The sequence below is a fragment of the Octopus sinensis genome, linkage group LG13 (assembly GCF_006345805.1).
Source record: "Octopus sinensis linkage group LG13, ASM634580v1, whole genome shotgun sequence".
Classification (NCBI taxonomy): Eukaryota; Metazoa; Mollusca; class Cephalopoda; order Octopoda; family Octopodidae; genus Octopus; species Octopus sinensis.
The window spans coordinates 23,239,027-23,261,526 of NC_043009.1; positions in this window are offsets into that span (position 1 = coordinate 23,239,027).

A 22,500-nucleotide genomic window follows, 5' to 3' on the forward strand; every position below is an offset into this window, starting at 1 on the left:
CAGGAATAATTAATGTTCCGTGAACATACAGGAACTCTGGAATAGCCTTTATATCCCCGTTATCGTTTATGAGTACTCCAATCTTTTTCTACAATCAACATTATATATATATATATATATATATATATATAGATCAGTTTTATCTCTTCTTCTTCTTCTTCTTCTTCTTCTTCTTCTTCTTCTTCTTCTTCTTCTTCTTCTTGTATTCTATACATTGTCCTCTCCCTCTTTCCCACCCCTTCTCTCTCTATCAGATTTTCGCTCCAGTCTCTATCTGCACCGATGTTTTTGAAAATGAGGCTACTAATTTGCATACCATACTTGACAGATGCATGTTTTACTTGTTTTAAGTTTCAAAAACTACTTTTGAAGTTTTATTCTGTATGTGAATGATCTTGTAAAAACTAGTTGTCGGAATGTCGTTTTGATAGTACAAGTTGTATTGATGTGATTAGCGATCAACCTGTTCACTGCAACAATGTTTGATGGTATATTTAACATTTAAAGCGGTACCCCAGCATGGCCATATAGCCGACTCATATAGACTCATAAAGCCGGTTTCCCGGTTTCTGTGACGGGGCACCAATTCACCGCAGGATCTCTCCTTTCTACTAGCTGAGTGGACTGGAGCAAGATGAAATGAAGTGTTTTGCTCAAGAACACAACTCGTCACCCAGTCCAGGAACCGAAACAACAATCTTTCGATCATGAGGCTAACACACTAACCTCTAAGCCACGCGCCTCCACGAAAGAAAAGGGGCGATAGTAAGTGGTAAGTAGCTTGCTTACCAACCACATGGTTCTGGGTTCAATCCCACAGCATGGCACCTTGAGCAAGGGTCTTCTATTATAGCCTCGGGCCGACCAAAGCCTTGTGAGTGGATTTGGTAGACGGAAACTGAAAGAAACCCGTAGTATATAAGTATATATATTCATATATATATATATATATATATATATATATATATATATATATTATATATATATATCATCTTGCTACAGTCAAAAATTGTGAAGCATGACTGTCACCACTACTACATGAACCCGAAGATTGCAGAATTCAATGCATGAAAGTACTAGTTCAATCAGAATGAACATTTAACATTCTACTATTTTATTTTATTTTATTCTATTATAATATATTATCTTATAATATATCATTATAAGATTGTAAATAAAACGTGAAAATCAGACAAGGTTGGAATTCCTTTTATTAATATATTCTTCTATACACAATCACACCCACCCACATATATATATATATCTATATCTATATATATATATATATATATATATATATATATATATATATATATATATATATATATATATATATATATATATATGTGTGTGTATGTATGTATGAAAGAAACTGAAAGAAGCCCGTCGTATATATGTATATGTATATATATGTGTGTGTGTGTGTTTGTGTGTCTGTGTTTGTCCCCCCAACATCGTTTGACAACCGATGTCGGTGTGTTTACCTCTCCATAACTTTGCGTTTCGGCAAAAAACACCGATAGAATTAGTACTAGGCTTACAAAGAGTAAGTACTGGGGTCGATTTGCTCGACTAAAGGCGGTGCTCCAGCATGGTCGCAGTCAATGACTGAAACAAGCAAAAGAGTAAAGAGCAAAAGAGTAGAAGCACTAATCTACATATCTTCTAATCACTCCAACACCTCTAATCTTTCTATACACCAATTTATTGAAAAGTTAGATTCTTTCATTCCCCAATGACAGATCTATTTGGCAAATTCTTCTATGACCTCTTTTACGGAATCATTTTTACCCACCTATACTCACACCAGTTTCTTATTTGGTTTCCAGATTTTGCCATATTCCTTCTATAAATTAAACTCACTTCCTTTACTCAAACCCCCTTCCGTGTCGTACACGTGTTTTCCAAAACCCGTACTAGATACCAGTTGCGTATGGTGTGCTGCCAAAACCAAATTTTAAGCAAGGGTGTAACGAAAGTTTTCCATTAAGATTTGTGAGTAAGGTCAATATTTATAACGAATTTGTCATTTTCGATGGGTGTGCAGCGAATATCTAGCACACCCGGAATATACGCCCCCTACTAAATACATCTTTTAGTTCTTTTTCCATAGAACATCAAATTCTTTGGAACTCTTGTCCTTGTCTTTTCAGCATAAAATCAACCAAGCTGAAATATCGACATCAATGACCTCATACTTTATAGGGCAATTAAATATGAAACTTAATCGCTAGTGTCCTTCATTTTAAAGGTGAGCATCTGAATTCGAACGAGCTCCGCTCCCTTGTTTACTGATCTAAAGATGTTTATCTCGTCATATCATTCTGAAAGATAAAAAAATAAAATAAAAGCCAGCAAAATACTGTTTCCATGGTTATTACTTTTTCTTCACATTTTCTGCTGTTCTTTTATTATACCGTCATATATCACATGTTGGCACCTGTCAATTTTCACAGGTGAGAAAAGCATATGTTAGAGAGGCATTTTTTTTTTTAAACTAAGAGAATACCTCCCGGCTTTTTCAATAAATACCAAGCAGATTAATATCAAACACACCACCCAGAGTTTATTTTGGTACAAGCGATTCCTTTTTTAAGATTTTAGCTTAGTTGATGACCTTTCGGCCTTATCTAATTATATCACGGTATCTATATTATAATAAAGTCTTTAGAAATTAATTTCGCAACAGGATTAATGAAGCCATTGAAGTAGACTCTACACGGTTGCTCGACTTGCAAAGAATATCTATGAAGTGTCGCTGAAACCTCATTATGTAATGTCCTCTGTCCCGCTTCTGACAGTGCGAAAACTGTACTAGGCGAGCTGGCAGATCATTAAGACGACGGGCAAAATGCTTAGAGGCATTTTGTCCGTCTTTACGTTTTGAGTTCAAATATCGGCGAGGCAGAGTTTGCCACTCATCCTTTCGAGTCGATAAAATAAATACCAGATGAACATTTGTGTCGATTATTTACATTATTTACATTCGACGGATATTTGTCCTCACCTTGCTTGTTGTTAACACACAGTGTTAACAACAAACAAGATGAGGACAAATATCCGTCGAATGTAAATAATGTAAATAATGTACATAATTCCTCATCTCTTAAATATAGAACTGTATTGGAATCAACTTTGCTCCTCTCTCGAAATTTCTGGCTTTGTGCCAAAATTTGAAACCGATATTAGGACTGATTTAAGCCACTTTGGGTGATCGTTGCGTTTATCTCGCTCGGGTTTCCTTGGATCAGTGGAAAGGTAAGACAAGTACGTTTGAGAGAGACATTCGAGTGCTGAGGTTGCCAGGAGAGAGAGAGAGCAATGTTGAATTCAAATGCATTAAATGGGGCCCCGTTTCCCGTGTAGGCTTGACGGATGGGTGTGAACACCTTGTTGAGTTAATTAGCCCTTGTATATAAGTATTTTCAAGGACACACCGGAGTGAAACCTCGGAAGAGAGTTGCCGGTTTCGTCTCCGACGACTCGGCTGTGTGCGGGTTTATATGATTAATGGAAAATTAAACCAAACCCTAGTGTTTTCTTAATACATTTAACACTTGGGAAAATGTATTCCGAGATACACTATGAATAAAAACAATGTAATACTGGCGGCTGAGATGATCTTGAATATATATTTGCTGACCTGGGTATGTAAGCAACAACAGTAGCAGCAGCAGCAGCAGCAAAAGCGAAAGCAGCCAAAAAACAGCGACAACGAAAGTAGCAGCAGCAACAACTGTTGTTAACCCTAATTGAGGAGGGCTGCTGCAGGAAGTCCATATGTGTGGCATCAGGAGTCAGCTTCTTACCTTATCTTCAGACGTATTTGTCGGAGAATTTCTACGACTTTATCAGCCCCAATTTCTGACCTTCCAATCCCACCGATTAAAATATTATGGAATACTATGTCTATATGTATACGCATATATATTATCGATTACACATGCTCAATGTATGCTTGTTCTCCGATAGGCTGCCTGTTGCGCGGCGGGGATGACTCATTCAAATCGCTGGGTGTTAAAACACCCGAAAGTCAGAGACAGGCGAGACAATTCGCCTCAAATCCCGTTCAGGAGCGATGGACATCGATGTTTCGCCACTTTTGTGGCTTATGAACATCACGTACGAGAACTAGATCAGAAGCGAACTGAATCGCCATTCCATCACAGTCGCATCCTACCGGCAAACAAGCTAAAGCATGTACATTGGGTATGTGCGGTCGATAACGTTTACGACACTAGCGCTGCTTCTAATTCATACATACATACATGTTTGTGCCTTCTCGAGCCACGCCTGGCACATTAGGGCCGGTTTCCCGGTTTTCTTGGCGTATAGGTTCCCCACCTGGACGGGACGCCGGTCCGTCACAGGTGAGCTGCAAGATGCAGGAGGAAAGAGCGAGAGAAAGTTGTGGCGAAAGAGTCAGCAGAAGTTCGCCATTACCTTCTGCGGGAGCCGCATGGAGCTTAGGTGTTTTCGCTCATAAACACACACATCGCCCGGTCAGAAATTCGAACCCACGATCCCTCGACCGCGAGTCCGCTGCTCTAACCACTAGGGCATGTGCCACCACTACATACATACATACATATATACATACATACATACATACATACATACATACATACATACACACACACACACACACACACATACATATATATACATATATACTATAATGCTAATGGTGTCTTACGCCATATACGTGCTGTGTATAATAATTTCAATGTTATTCTTTGATGTGTAGTAGTTTAATAGTTTAAATAATTTTCGACACCATCTATATTTGTCCATTTACACCTTCTTACTGGTCTTAATGCACCAACATTTTTCATGTCTGCTACTGTTTCAGTTTCCAGTCACCACATTCTTTCTACTTCTATTTATAAGTACTTATAATTAGAACATTTCTCTGAATTTTTCAGACAGATGGTTCCGTCTCTTGGGATTTTATTAACTTTTTTCATTAGCGAACACGTTTTCTCTCAGCAGTCTTTAACTAAGATAATATCTGGACTGGTTTGCATTCATTTCTCCATTAGTGTGTACAGACGTGTCCCAGTGTTGTGTTATATTGTCAATTTTAGATGCTATCTGCGGCGTAAGCTTGTACCACCTGTTGTCTATATTCATTTTGTCCTGTTGTAACTAGATATACACACAAGTTTCCATTGTATATAGCTACCTACACTATTGTGTATGTTGGTGTGCTGGGAATTTGTAAGGCGGGGGAAATCTGAGACCACACAATCAGTTGTTTCTTTGTGGCCCTCATGTGTTTATCACCTGAGACTATATTTTCGTGAAATTCTTGACACTGATTATGTGGCCGCTACTTGGCGGTCTTTGAACCTGAACTTCAGATCCTGTGGTATTCCTGATATTTAACCCTAGGTCAGTGAAATCAAGCAGAACTGTAACAAGACTCGCTTCCGCCCGTGATAATCTTTCATAGATAGATAGATAGATCGATAGCTAGATATAGATAAATACATACACAGACATACATATGTACGTACCCTCATATATACATATATATATATACACATATACATACATGCACACACATATTTATAATATATACATAGGTATATATATTATACATGCATATATATGTACATGTTTATATATATATATATATATATATATATTATATATATATATATATTATATATATATATATATATAGATAGATAGATATATATATATATATACTAGCAGTATCGCCCGGCGTTGCTCTGGTTTGTTTCGACCCTTTAGAATTGAAATTTTTGAAAAGTAAAAATTTTGCATTATGTAGCTTGTTATTCTCTTTAAGTGAACATTTTTATTGTTGAAATACACCGAAAAATGGCGACACAGCAGTCAAAAAATCGTAAAAAATAAGGATTTTCATAGAAAAAAGCACCTTTTTGATGTAAATAATTTTTGGTGTTGATATGGTCCGATTTGAATTTTTTCTTCCACAGAAGGAAGAGCAAGCCTTCTTCTATCATACTTTCAACTTTGGTCAACTTACGTCGCAGGGTCTCGGAGGAGATAGTGTTAGTTGAAGACTACCAAACCTGCCATACACAGACAACTTCAGCTTTATATATAGAGAGATAAAGAGAGAGTCTGTCCATCCATCCATCCATCCATTTTGTTTTAATCTTAGTTGACAACAAACTTATAATCACAAATGCTAAACTACTCGTATTTAACTTCGTCGAATATATTGGCTGGTGAATTATTGATTTCAAATTTTGGCACAAGGCCAAAAGAAGGAGAATAAAAATAAAGAGGAGGTAAGTCGATTAGATCGACTTCAGTGTTCAACTGGTACTTATTTTATCGACCCCGAAAGGATGAAAGGCAAAGTCGACCTCGGCGGAATTTGAACTAGGAGTGTGAGACGGACGAAATACCATTGAGCATTTTACACGAAATGTGGAAAGAAAGCTTTTCTCGCAATGGTTTTCTGTATATTTTGACAAAGTAGAACTGAAAGTGAATTTAAATTTTGGCGTTGTTAGTAGAAAAATCAGAGATCTTTCTCACCGATTTTTCTACTCACAGCATCAAACAGAGAGAGTTAATTTCTTTCTCTCTCCCTCTCTCTATGTGTGTATATGAACACATTTCTTTTTAGGTGCATGAGAAGAGGGAATGTGTTTATATCAGTCAGGACGAATTAATAAATTGTAAAGTCTCTCTCTCTTTCTCTCTGTATGAGTATATTTCGGGTCGCGCGCGTATTTACCTCCAGCTCCAAACAGTACTGCTGCTAAAAAAGCCATCACCAAAATGTCTTGTCAGCCATTCTAAATCGCCAGCGTCCAAACAGCCGCGCCTAATCGTCTCATTCCCTTCTTAATACTATATTTTGATTCTAACGATTCACTTTGTTTTTCTTACTTCCTTTCTGTTCTAGATTCCTTGTTGTATTTGTCACCTTCCTTGCCTGTCTTATTAAATTAGCTATTTTTTTTTTGTGATGATTTGGTATGATCCTTAAAGTGCGGACTTATAAATGTCTTGCCTTATTAGTTTCCGCTGCTAACACTCCCGAATCAAATCGCGCTGAAGTCACATTACTCTGTCGAACGAAATAACATGCAGTATTAGTTCCGGCTGTTAACACAGTTCAAATTCCGCCGGAGTCATAATTGCTTTTCATCTTTCCGAGGTCGATAAAGTAAAGTACCAGTCAACTATTGTGGGTAAATCTAATCAACTAATTCGTTCTTCTCTTCACATGTGTGGCTTTATGTCTTTATTAGGAATAGGGTAAAGGGTATAAACTACCTTCAGTCATGAATGACCATGGGATTGCACCTAGAAAGTTCCCCTTTAAGGCACAAGTCCGAGCAAGGTTGTTTATGGAAGACCAACAATTCCTCATGCATTCCAGCCTCCTCTCTCCACGCCACTGATGTTATCCAAGAAAAAGGCAAAAGCAAAGGCCAACACAGCTTTCTCTAGTCATGTTGCAACTCATTTCTACGGCTGAGTGAACTAGAACAGCATGAAATAAAGTGCCTTGCTCAAAAATACAACACACATCCCAGTCCAAGAAACGAACTCACTACCTCATGATTGTAAACTCGACACTCTAACTACTGAGCCATGCACTTTCGCTATTAGAAATAATAGCTGTTTATATTTGAAGAACATGTTAATATTTTTCCTCTACTTCTTTCGAAGACAGAAGTGTATCGCAACAGACATTCGGGCACATTGAGATGGATCTTACTCGACGGTGGCTTTCAGTTCGTCATTATTCACCGTTGTTTCTGGTCGACCGCGTTGCTCATTTGTAAGGTGAAAGTTACCAGAATGAAATTTTGCAAATCAATTTGATACTGTTTGCTGTGTAAGAACATTAGAATGAAATACTCCATCAATATTCCGAGCTGTCAGTGAAGCTGTATTTCCAAAAAAGTACTCATATTTCAAAACTGTACGAATTTCCGACTTATCCGTCTCTAAACACAAACAGCAAAAAACGGTTTATATATACTTTATAAAGCGCAAAACGAGTTAGAATAAAGAAATATTGTCAAAATATAATAATGGCGCAAAATGAGCAGCTGTCAAAGTTTACCATATACTTTACTACAAATTTTATACTTGACAACCTAATAACAGGTGGAAGAAAGGAGATTTGCAGAGGCATCCAACAGGTATTCAATACAGTTGATAAAATAAAGTACCTAAATCAAGTTTACGACGTGGTATACAGTCTAAGAATTGAACCCACGAACTTTTGTTCATGATTCGAACAGTAAGCACTAAACCACACGTCTTTACAACACAAGTTGTCGTGTTAGTTCAAATACGTAATGTGCCCTGGTGGCCATTTATTGGAAGAGAGATAATCAGTTCCGGACTAATCTTGGCTGGATTTGAAGTTTGAATTTTAAATCCAAGACCAGATGAATATGCACAGAATACACATATTTAATTGTTTATTAATCCTTAGAAAATCCTCAAATTTCCACTCATACATAATCCTATATAGCGCCATTTCATCCTTATTAGAAACCATCAGCATGACATAACCCGAAGCAGATAAATTAAACTAAATTAAACATTTCACTGAGTAAAACATTTCTTATGGATGGAAAACAATTATAATCTAGAAGCCATACATGGAATGTATGTTTTTCTTTTTACTTCTTTTTCTTCATAGATCGCTTATATCATTAGAGGTTCTCATCCATTTAGTTCCTGTAGATCCCTTTTATTCATATTTTACTCGGTTGGACCCAAGGGTCATATGGACCCCAGCTGAGAACACTGCTTTATACAGTCTTTTCTGTGTGTTTCATGAAAGAAATGATTCTATATTGATCTAAACTGTATCAATGACAAACTGCACGAAAGTTCTAGAATTTCATAAACGACAAAACTTCTTTCCTTCAATAGCTAAAAATGATGTAAATGTTTCGCTTCGAAAAATTCACGTCGTTATCATTGTTTAATTACAACCAGCAAGTTGACTGCTATAGCACACCACCTTGTGCTAAAAGGAGAGAGGAACATATAAATATTATTTAAGAAAGGTCAAAAGGTCATAAAGGTCAAAAGGTGAAAAATGTCAAATTGACAAAAGATAAAATTATTATTTATATTTTTATATTGTATTGTTTCTTTGTGGTTAGAATATTGCAAAAATAAATCACTATAGCTACAATTGTGAAAGCTGCCAAGACGGAAATAGTGACATAAGAACTTCACCCCTTCCCAAATGGAATTATAAACCAAAACGTAATTTATTATAAAGAAATGTTCCTTAGAAACATAAAGGTTTTAGTGTGATTATTATCTGGCAATTTATTCCAAGATGCTAAGCAGAATCTTTACTGTATTTCTGTAAGTAATAGCTATGTAGGTAGTGGAGAATAGCAATTATTTCCTTATCTTTGTAGAATAAATGCAAAGAAAAAAGCAAAAACAATATTATGAATATTATTCTTTTCTTAAATCGCAGTGTCTTGTTTTATAGCATCTGGGCTTCAGGCATAAATAAATGGTAACGAAGCTAAACAACGGAACTTAACATAGAAACACGATGTTAATTCGACAAAAATATTATGGAATTTTGTGTTGGTGGATCCCAAAAGAAACGGTGTTTTTATACGTACGTATACACTCACACACAGATAGACACACATGCACACACACACATACATGCATACATATATACATACATACTTACATACATACACATGCAAGCGCACATGCATATTATTCTTAAACAAAATATTATTGTCAATGACATCGAAGTTTCCGGTAAGCTATTGTGTTTATAATAACTGAACATAAAACGACTCATTAAAATGTACACACACACACCAACAAACATACACACGTGCACCACACACACACACACGCCCCCGCGCGCGCATAATGTTTTCTTTTGACACATTCTACCAGTATACTAAGTTTCAAATTGTTTAGTTAACTAGAAAATTCCGTCCATCAAAAGGAAAAGATCTGGGTATTACACTCGCGATGGCAAGACCATGGTTTCGATTCTCGGGACGTTATGTTCACGAAGAAAGCACTCCATAGCACGTTTCTCTGCGATCACTTCGTCATCAGAAGTGTGGTACGTCGCGCACCTGTGCAGGTAATATCGATTTGACTGACGGAATGAATTAACGTCCACTGCAAACATTTGATCACTATAAACAGAACATCTGCGAAGATTGTTCAACAAGAATTTATGGAATCTTCATCTGCCGTCTAAAACGGGTAAATTCCTGTAGTAGACAAGTCAGTAATGCACTCACACATACACGAGCGAGTGAACAAGCAAAAGAAAGTAGCACTCAATACGTTTGGTTGGGGTTATTTGTATTCGGTAACAGTTTGACTCAGCTCCACAACAGTATATGCTCGGTGACGTAGAGCGGATTAAAAATAATCAAATAGTTTTCAGGTGAATGTGTTTAGGCTTACACTGGTCAGTTCAGGTCACATGGTTGCTTTTACTCGCACAAAGACATCAATTTTTTTTATAGTAGGTTCACGTGGTAGAGTAGACTGGATGCTGGCGTTAAATAGACGTCATTTTGAAGCGGGTGGTATTTCAGCGACAACAGTTAACACGTGCAAATTCAATGGTGTCTGGTTATATATGAGTTTGCGTGACCGGCACGAAGGATAGAGAGTAGGCTTTAATCTCTACTGCGGGCAAGAATTATATGCCCTGAAAATGCACGACCAACTAAGCCTAGAGTGGTATGTTCGTATTATCGGCAGCTATTGGCGTGAAGTTCATTAACAGGGCGCACCTCTGGAGGCAGCAATAACTTAACCAAGTTTTGCTATTGATAGATACTGCGAGTTTGTCAACTATGTACAGTTTTCCACAGTGGCAGAGTTGGCAATTACAAGCCCCAGGTGAGTGAGGCGGGGTCTGTTGAGGAAGTTGCTTCGATGTTGCCGACATTTCCAGATAAAACAGGACAAGAAATGAAGATTTCCCTCCCCCTACATCTGATTGAGTACATGTGTTGCGTATCTCTCTCTCTCTCTCTCTATCTATCTATCTATCTATCGACTGACGTGATGTCGCATCGGCTCCGCTGGTAATCCCTTTTTTCGACCTTTTATTGCACGCATTTTGTTTCAACTTTTGCACACAAGGTGTGTAAAGCCTACAGCTTTCGTTTGAGTGTGTTTTCAAGCGAGGAATTAACCCCTAGGGGCAGTTTCAAACCTATTTACATTTACATTTTCTTCGATTTCCTTGACATATTTCTAAACAAACATGGCTAAGCGAAGCCATGAGGCCGACTTCCCGTCTCTACCAAAGCTAGAGGTGAAGGAAGCTGAAATCAAAGCCGTTCCGCTTGAACGCACACAGGCTTTAGAAGGCACGAATGCTTCTATTACTATAATCACTGCTTCCACCACTGCTACCACCACCACCGCCATCACCACCACAACCAACACGAATACCGATAATTTTGCCGCGGGTTTGAAGCCAAAGAAATAAATAATGCATTTTTCCAAAGAAGAATTACTTGCCTGCAAAGAAATGTTTACAAAAAAATGAAGTCACTATTCAATTACAGACACCTGAAAACATTACAATATTATCTAAAAAAAATCCAAAGAAAACAATCATTTACAAGACACTCAACGCGAAAACAAAAGTACATGAAACAGCAGCCACTCATGAAAATGTGGGAAAATGTTTAAGGCCCATATGGGCCTTTAAAGACTACATAATGAGGGAAAACAGGTTTGCGATAATCGAAGTAAGATTCGACAGCGAAGAGCGAGCCAATGACCTCTCCACAAGGTCCTTTCAACATGAAAATCTCCTCATGATCCCTACATACCTTAATTGTAGGGTCACAAAAATTAAAATAAAAAATGCCCCCCCCCCTCGAAATTGAAATAAAATGGCTCGTGTCTGCCATTTGCTATGATATCGAGGACGAAATCCATATATTGGAAACCGCTGCCCAGGTTGAGATTCTTGACCTGGCAAGAAGTCGAGATTGTTGCTCATTTCGATCCAGTGAATTTTGAAAAAATTCCCCACCGAATCCAATTGACAGAGGATTCGAGCTTGCATGACCCGCCGAAGGCAGAAAGCCAAGTTGCTACATTTGTGGTAGCAAAACACATTTAGAAACTAACTGCCCTCTAGCACAGAAACAACACCAACAACAACGACAACAACGTGCGACGGTGAAAATTCGGTTGTTTGATCGAGCTGCTTGTTCCATCATGTGAATTTACTATAAAAATACTGATATTGGTATGAGAGCAATAAAAGCACGTGATATGAACTAACCAATGCCTGTCCACTACCACCACCACCACCACCACCACCACCAAAAACAACAACAATAACAGCACCATCACCACTATCACGACGACAACGACCGCTACCACCACCACCTCTTCCTCTTCTTCTTCTTTTTCTTTTCCTTTTCTTCTTCTTCTTTTTCTTCTCCTTCTTCATCTTCTTTGGTGATATCTATGACTCAAGGCTTTCCCCTCTATAGCCCTTTTACCCTTTTGTATACCAAGAGAATTAGTATATTGCGTAAGACGTCTGTCCTTGTTTGAAGATATTCAGGTGTGATTTGAAAGTGAATTAACTGTCATTTCTGGCAGTAGTGTGTTTAACAGAATAACTTGCATTTAACTAACGTCTTTTTACATTCCAGATTTCAAACCCGCCATATTGACTTTACTTTCGCAGAACTTTGCTTTTCCGCTATGTTTACTTTGATAAAATAAATATCAGTCAAGTCTAGACGTAGATATAATTAATATAATCAATATATTCCGCCATACACATAAAGCACAGGCTTTTTGCAAATCGATGATCGATCGATTCGGATTTTGGTCAACCATATTATTAACAAAATGGTGACTTGCTCAGATTATTTCTTACATACGCAAAATATCAACAGCTACACCACCACCACCACCACCACCACCACCAGCAACAACAACAACAACAACAACAACAACAACAACACTACCTCCATTATAGTAGTCTCTCATATAGATTTCAAATTTTGGTACATGGGGTAGGGAATAAGCTGATTACATCGACCCCAGTGCGTAACTGGCGCTTATTTTATCGGCGCCGAAAGGATGACAGGCAAAGTCGAACCCAGTAGAATTTAAACTCAGAACGTAAAGACGGACGAAATGCCGCTCAGTATTTTCCCCAGAGTGCTAACAATTCTTCCAGCTCATCGCCTAATGTAATCCCTAATATAAAAAAAAAAAACAAAGAAACTGGATGGCCATGGCTAGAACGCATTTAGTGACAGGTTTGAAGAAAAACTGCAACAACGTAGAAGTATTAATAAAACCAAACTTTTACTTGTTTCAGTCACACACACACACACACACATTTATGCATACATACATACACACACACACACACACACACACACACACACACACACACACACACACACACACACACACATATATATATATATATATATGTATATGTATATGTATATCTCGGCTTGGCTCGTTGACGAAGATTAGGACAGCTGTTGTCCGCGTTGTCTACACGCTCGTTCGTGGTTGATAAGACCGATGTGGGATCGACATATCCGATTGCAATGATGATAGAGCTATGGTTGTCCAGGGTCTGATTATGCAGCTGCATTAATTTTTCGCTCTCACGTTAGATTTTAAGAGATGCACTGCGAGAGATCTCAAAGGAAGAAACAGCATCGCTGATGGTATAGCGCCAAGCAACACGGTCAGCTGTTAGAGTGGACCACGCACGATTATCAATGTCACAAACGCTAAGGGACTGCTTCAGGCAGTCCTTGTAACGCTCCTTTGGTTCCCTCTCCACACCTGTTGCTCGCCGTACATGATGATCTTGGGTAGGCGGTGATCTTTCATCCTGTCAACGTGTCCTGCCCAACGTAGTCGTGTCTCAAGTAAAATGACTTCCAGGCTGGTGACCTTCGCTTGCTTGAGGACCTCAGTGTTGGTGATGTAGTCGCTCCAGTAGATGTTGAGTATGGTACAAAGGCAGTGTTGGTGAAAACGTTCAAGAGGCCTGTGATGACAGTGGTAGGTGACCCAGGACTCAGGGCCATATAGGAGTTGGTTGCTGACTGGTTGCTGCTGGATGTGGAGGATTGCATTTTCCTGGATAACTCGGTTTGCACAGAAAAGTGTCTGAAAGTATTCAGATCAGCGGTTGAATATGGATGCTGCGTCTGTGAGCAGCCCCTGGCCATCTGAGCTCCGCAGGGGACTCCGGACTTGATGTGCTGGGCCGTAGACTGCTTTCAAAGTTTCATAGAACCCCTTGTAGTCGCAAGAGTTAGCGCACATCTAGGTTCTCCGTGCGAGGTTGGCCCACCACTCATTCTGAACTTCACGGGGTTTGCGCTGCAGAAAGCTGCAGGCTTGGCGAAAGACCGCTTTCTTCTCTTGGCAGGTCGATTGTGCCAGGTGTGCTTGGTGGACAGACTTCTTCTTTAATAATTCCTGGATCAGCACATCGTTTTCGTCAAACCAATCCTTGTTCTTTTTCTTCGTAAACCCAAGGATTTCTGCAGAGGCCTGTAGGATGGCAGTTTTCAGTTATTCCCATAAGATTTCTGGTGAGGGATCTGAGGGCCGATTGGATTTAGTAGACGTAAATTGCATGAAACTCCTTAGAATATATATATATATAATATATATATATATATATTATTATTGAATGGAAGAAATGGAGTTGAACGAAGATTGTACAGAATTCCTTTTATTACATTCTACACATGTTTCAAAGGCCACAAATTTCCAAATTCTGATTAAATAAGGGTACCATATTGTGGCTTTCTCATCAGGAAAAAACAGGAATTCCGTTGACAGAACAAAACAGAACAGAGGCGCCTCTGTTCTGTTTTGTTCTGTCAACGGAATTCCTGTTTTTTCCTGATGAGAAAGCCACAATATGGTACCCTTATTTAATCAGAATTTGGAATTTGTGGCCTTTGAAACATGTGTAGAATGTAATAAAAGGAATTCTGTACAATCTTCATTCAACTCCATTTCTTCCATTCAATAATATATTAAACTTCAATTATCCGCACCAACGCACGGTTGCAACACCAAATGGTCTTATCTCCAACCGTGTATTTTCTGCTGCGATTTTTGCTACCCAGGTATCGGTTAAACTTTTGAATAATCTGTAACAAGAAAATTCATCTTTCTATATATATATATATATATATATATATGTGTGTGTGTGTGTGTGTGTGTGTGTGTGTGTGTGTGTGTAAACGTATGTATGTGTGTGTGTATGTGTTTGTCTCTCTCACTGCTAGACAGCTGGTATGATCTTTTTGTACGTCGCTTGGCAGTTGGTATGGTTTGTTTCCGTCCCTGTAACTTAGTGGTCGGCAAAAGAACCTATAGAATAAGTACCAGACTTTAAAATAGACACTGGGGTTGATGATTTGACTGAAACCCTTCAAGGCGGTGCCCCAGCATGGCCACAGTCCAACGACTGAAACAAGTAAAAGATGAAAGATACGATTTGGGCTCGGAGCATAAAGCAAGATAATTAAATACTAGGATATACAGAACAACGCAAGACTAACACAAGAACACAGTGACTTTTGGTTATAAAGCTGAGTTTTTCTATAATTCTATGAATGAAAGATGAGAGTGGGGTGAGAGATAGATAGAGACAGACAGAAAGGAGAGGGAAAGGAAGAAGAAAAAGACCCATAAGATATATAGACTTTACTTAAAAATGCATTTAAGACGAGAACGTTGACTGATGTAGTATTAGATAGAGGTGGATAGATAGAAACAGAAAGGTAGAGAATGACAGATAGAAAACGAGTGAAGGAGAGAGAGATGGGGAGAGATGGGAGGGAGAGAGATATGGAAGGGAGAGAGAGAAGGTGGAATGCAGAGAGAGAGAGAGAGTAAAAGAGAATAGTGTCACGGGTCAGAAACGAAATAGCGTTAACTACTCAACTAATCACTAGTTACTGTTATTAATGAGGACGGGCGTGAAGTGTGAATGAAAAAAAAAGCAATGAACAGTATATAAAATGTAAAAAAATATATAAAGAGAAATAAATAAGTAAATAATCTCGTAAATAAATAAATAAATAAATAACGCCATAAACATATACATAAATGTATATATAAATAAACGCCGAAAGTTTCGGCTCGTGTTTCAGTATGAGAAGGAATAAAACGGAGTAGAATGATGCCAAAATGAATTCTATAAGTATAGTGGAACCTTGGTAATTTTCATAATTATATTTTGAAACGATACACGATACAAGAGCCGCAAAATCTTGTAGACTGATTATATCTAGTTGGTAGCGTTTGATCTCTTCCACTAGTTCCTGCTCTTTAGCCATAAGTGTTGTGACATTGCAATATTCTTGACCTTTAAGGCGGCGGGCTGGCAGAAACGTTAGCATGCCAGGCGAAATGCTTAGCGGTGTTTCGTATGTCTTTACGTGTTGAGTTCAAATTCCGCCGAGGTCGACTTTGCTTTTCATCCTTTGAGGGTCGATAAAATAAGTACCAGTTATGCACTGGGGTCGATGTAATCGACTTAATCCTGTCCTTCTTTGTCCCCTCTGTGTGCAGCTCCTTGTGGGCAGTAAAGAAATAAGAAACGTTAGCATCCCAGGCGAAATGTTTAGTGGTGTTTCGTATGTCTTTACGTTCTGAGTTCAAATTCTGTGTAGGTTGATAAAATAAGTACCATTTGCGTACTGGGGTCGATCTAATCGACTGGCTCCTTCCCCAAAAATTTCGGGCCTTGTGACTAGAATAGAAAATAATTCCTAAGGCGGCGAGCTGGCAGAAACGTTAGCATGCCGGGCGAAATGCTTAGCGGTACTTTACGTTCTGAGTTCAAATTCCGTTGTGGTCGATCTAATCGACTGGTCCCCTCCCTACAAATTTTGGACCTTGTTCCTAGAGTAGAAAAGAATATTCTCGACCTTCAAGGCGGCGTGGTAGCAGAATCATAAGCACACCGGGTGAAATACTTAGCGGCATTTCGCCTGGTCTTTACGTTCTAAGTTCAAATTCTGCTGAGGTCGACTTTACCTTTCATCCTCATGAGGTCGATAAAATAAGTACCAGTCGAACACTGGGGTCGATGTAATCGACTTACCTCCCTCCCCCGAAACTGCTGGCCAAAATTTGATATCAATATTCTCGATCCTTAAGGATTGTTCCCTTCTGGACACACAGAACCTCCCAGAACCTGCTGCAGGCTTATTGCTGGTTGTACTGACATTTGATGGGGACTACAATATATTTTTCGAACGGATCGAAAAGTGTACGATCGCGAATACAAGTGGCCGAACTGGGATTCCTCCGAAGGGTCTCTCGAGTAACTTTACTCGACAGTGGGGGCATAGCTCGGATTGAAAGTCACAGCCCCTGTACTACGAACACGTGATTACAATACAGTTTAAGAGGGGAGGAATTATGTACATTATTTACATTATTTACAGTTGAAGGATATTTGTCTTCATCTTGTCACAAATGATATACCAGACAGTGGCTCTCATGGCTTCTCATCTTAACTGATTGGAAGTGTTATCATGTACATTGTTTTGTCTTGGTATAAAAGATGGGCTACAGCAAATATTCTGCTCAATACCACAGATTTGCTTGTCAGTTGTTTGACCTTAACCAGTTGACCATGTCCCTTAGTGGCTGATGATATGTGCATCTCTGATCACGAGCAAAAGTAGTGGGGGAGCATCATAGCTATATGTTGAGAGGGATTCTTTGAGGTTTGAATAATTCACTTCTGGAAACATTGGTGTTTCGTTCAACATCCTTAAACAACCCTTATTCAGGGACCTTTTTGAGTGGGATGGGTTACTCGACCAGAACAAAATTCTAACTGGGCCCCACCTGCAAGGTCATGTGTTGTTTATCTTGTATGAGATCACCATGTCGCACACGATGCATGTGCCTGGTGTACCCTTATCAGATGGGTAGTCACGATGGGTATACTGGGCTTCGTATATTTTACCCCAGTGTCACTTTGATGGCATGCACTGTTCTCTCACTCAATAATAATAATTTCTATTATTATAATAGTAATCATTATTTCAAGTATAACCTCAAGAAATGGCAGAGCAATGTACTTTATGTCTTATGGTATTTTCATATTTGGTCGTCCAAATGAAGAAAAAATCAGACGAAAGAGCCTTTTATATGGTTTCTCGACCTGCTAGATATACATGCTAAATTTCTTCAACTCACACTAACCATCTTAAACAGAAAGGACACGTTGGATAATATGGTCCGGACTACGTTATTTGTGATGACAAAAAAAAAAAATAACGTGGGATGGTCATGGCAGAAATGCCTTTAATATATCTACTTGATCAGGATCGACAGGAGTGAGACAACTACAACAACAACAACAGCAGCAGCAGCAGCAGCAGCAGCAGCAGCAGCAGCAGCAGCAGCAACTGTAGCAAAACCAGCAGCAGCAACTGTAGCAAAACCAGCAGCAGCAGCAACAGCAGCAACAGCAGCAAGAGCAACAGCAGCAGAAACAATAGCAGCTAGCAACTGAGCAAGCATAGTGTTTTACAGAATAAATTACTGAGGGACGTCATCTGCATAGAAAATAAAACATGTCAAAACAAAAACAAACAACTAAAACATTGAAATTCTTAGGTCTAAAATAAGTCTAAATGGTCATTAGGACAGAGGTTATTTTGGTTCCTAGGCGGTATAAGTGATTGACAATACAATATTCCCCTCTGAACAGGATGTTAGCTCTATGAGTTAACCCTCAACAGTTAATGGCACTTTTCCAGTTGAGTCAAAGCACAAAGCACCTCCTAGTCTGGGAATTGAAACTACAACCTTACAATTGTCAGTTCAACATCTTAACCAGAAGGTCACAAGCTCTTCGTGAGCAGTTACCTCCGTGTTAACATATTTTATGCAGTAAGCATTAAAAAGCTAATTAAAAGTAATTATGCGCTGAAGAAAATGTAATATTAGTTAAGGACTGTTCGGGTGAACCAATGATTAGAAAAGAAGACCGTTCCAAGCATGACCGTTCCATCTATTTGGGAGTGTCTTTCATTACATTGTCCAATATATTGTTTCTTTTTTCTTTTAATATGCTAGGTTATATAGATTTTGAAGAAATCGGTTTCTCTTTCTAGCAAATCAAACGAGCGCATAAAGGTTCCTTTTACGTGGCTCGGGAATCTGTAGTTTGTTAGTATCGCTGTTACTCTATAGCCCTGCTGTATAATTTTTGTTTTATTTTTGTAATTGTCTGTTTTTTGTTATTTGTAATGGAGACTGAAAGAAATGGTGATGGGGGATATGGTAATATGTTAGGGGAAGAATGAAAAAAAGGGGAGGAGGAGGAGGAGGAGAGGAGGGGAATGCAGAGGAGGCGGAGGAGAAATACTTGGTGAAGTGAAATGGAAGAAGCAGAAGATAACGAAAATATATATAATATATATAAATACAATAAAGAAAAAGAAAAAAGGACGCGGGGAACAGATGTAGATATGACTAGAGGATTGTGCGAAATGAGAAGGGCAGACGATGAGTATTCATGAAGTAAAACGAAGCAAATATCGAGTAGAGGGACTCGAGGAAGTATTGTGTTAAGTCTCCTAAGGTGATCTTTTCTCTGAAAAGGTAGAATTGCTCATAGAGAAAGAATGTTATTTAGAAACGAAAATAGACCGGAGAGATTCCGAGACAATATTGTTATGAAGAGTGGTGTAGGTATACTTTAAGTTGGATTTTTTGAAGGTATAAGCGAATAAGTAAATAAATAGGTATCCATTTCAAGTTGAAGAGAAAGCCTTCATTCATAAATATTACAGGTAAACACAGTAAGTTTGATTTTGAAGGTAAGAATAAGTAAATATCTATATAAATGTATATAAAATGTCAGGTTGAAGGGAAAGATTTCATTTACATACATGATATAGATATTATGCTTGTGTGGGTTAGGAGTATGTATATACATACACACACAAATATGCATACACACATTTATCTATCTATCTATCATCTATCTATCTATCTATCTATCTATCTATCTATCTATCTATCTATCTATCTATCTATCTATCTACCTATCTATCTATCTATCTATCTATCTATTACCTACCTACCTGGCTACCTACCTACCTACCTACCTACCTACCTACCTACCTACCTACCTACCTACCTACCTACCTACCTATCTACCTACCTACCTCTCTCTATATAAGAGAGTGCATTCAAAAGATGATTTTTGCTCGACGAATGAGGGAGACAGAAATCAATAAGTGATATGGAGTTTATGGGCTTTTAAACTACACTCCTTCCTCATAACTCGAGTTTCACGCCAAAGCGATCGTCAGGCGTGAGCGACGGTGGTAGCATTAAACACGATTTACCAGAAAAATCATACAGTTTATACATATGTATATACGCATATACACACACGTATACACAAACCACACACACAAATACACATACACGCGCAAACACATACGCATACACACAAAATCCATAAAACAAATTATCCTTTATGTAATAGCCTTTGCAAAACACGGAAAACAAGAAACAATCTCATTTTAACGAACAAAAGCTTACTGAAATGCTTCGGTTCTTGTTTAAATCCAAATTAAGCATAATTCTTTTATTTGTTTCAGTTATTGGATTGTGGCCACGCTGGGGGTAAGGCCTTTAACAATTTAGTCGAACAAATCGATCCTTGGATATATGTTTTTAAAGATTGGTACTATATCGGTTCCTTTTTGCTGAACTGTTAAGTTACAGGGACGTAAATAAATCAACACTGGTTGACAAGCGATGAGAGGGCAAACACAAAGACATACAAACATACATGTTTACATATATACATGCACACACGCGCATGACGCGCTTTCGTACAGTTTCCGCCTACCAAATTCCCTCGCAAAGCATTACTAGAAGGCACTTGCCTAAGGTGCCGCGCAGTAAGACTGAACCCAAAGCAAGCTTTTTACCCACACAGCCATGACTGTGCCTATGAGCAAATCTATGATCAAAGACCTTCCAAACATGAATATATGGGAGGTAACATAAATAATAATAATAATATACTTATTGAATAACTTCACTTTTAAGACAGTAGGATGTGATTTGTTTGAGATTTGGCTGTTATTTCTAGCATATCAAGTGACCGCATAATATCTGTCTCGTTAATTCGTTTGTTCAGAGAAAATGCGTAACTAAAGATCTTCCTTTGACTTTCATTCAAAGGTTCTACTTCATATTTTACATTAAAAATAACATGCGCCACGTACTCACAATCTTTAGGCGTCCCATGCAGAGACCGCAGGAGCTACTCAGAGGCATTGCACGTTCGTCTTCTGGATCCATCTTAATGTCGGGAACCCTTTCGTATCAACTGCAGATATCTCATAAGCATTTTTTCCCCTTAGCCAGTACTCCTCGCTTGAGTGGGGCATCGAGGACCGAACTAGTCTTCGCCCGTAGAAAGGTTCCACATGTGGTCTCTTGTAAATAACAGCTACCTTGAGCTGTTTTCAGTTGCCATGCCCAATTCCTTGGTGGATTTCTTTAGGTGTCTGGGTTCTAAGCCAATCTTCTGTAGGAAATAGCGCACAGCTCTACTTGAAAAGTAACAACAGCTAATTTTAATAAGGAATGAGGCCGCGTGCTACCCTTTGACAAGTGCCTCGTCGAACAAGTTCTGATATTTGGTTTTGATTTGTTGGTAAGAAATATCGATTCTGTCTTCCTAGAACACTGTAAGTTCATCCACAATGATTGTTTTTGCACCTCCGAAGAGCAGGAACATATCTGGGTGGAGTGATGTTACTGCTATCACCTCTGCTAAGGCTAAAATACCCTTCAGGGTCATTTACATCTCCCCAGTCTGAAGTTGGATGCAAAATGTAAAATGGGTCTTTTTCTGTTGGGCCAAAGTTTAAAACCTTTTTTCTTAATATTATATAACGATTTTAAGGCAGCGAACTGGCAAAATAGTGAGTGCGCTGAACAAACGCGTAGCGGTATTTCGTCCGTTTTTATGTTCTGACTTCAAATGCCGCAGAAGTCGAATTTGCATTTTATCGTTTCGGGGATCTATGAAATAAGTACCTGTCGAGCAATGGGATCGATGTAATCGACTTACACACTATCACTAAACTTCAGGCCTTGTGGTTTTAGCAGACAGGCTTATTATATAATGATTGTATTAAATAGAATGGACGAATTGCTTATTTGGTACACTAAATCCTTTTTCATTTTAGAATATCAAATGATTCCTACACAGTTATAACTCTGTTATCTTCAAGTGAATGCAATCAAATTTAATGAGTTTTATGAAGATATTTCGCTTCATTAAAATGCTTAATTAAGATGATTTACGACATTTAAACTGAGAAATTTATTATGGACACTATGTTTCTTTTCATGAATATATCATAACTCTTTTTATAAAAATCAATATTACCATTGTAATAATAATTA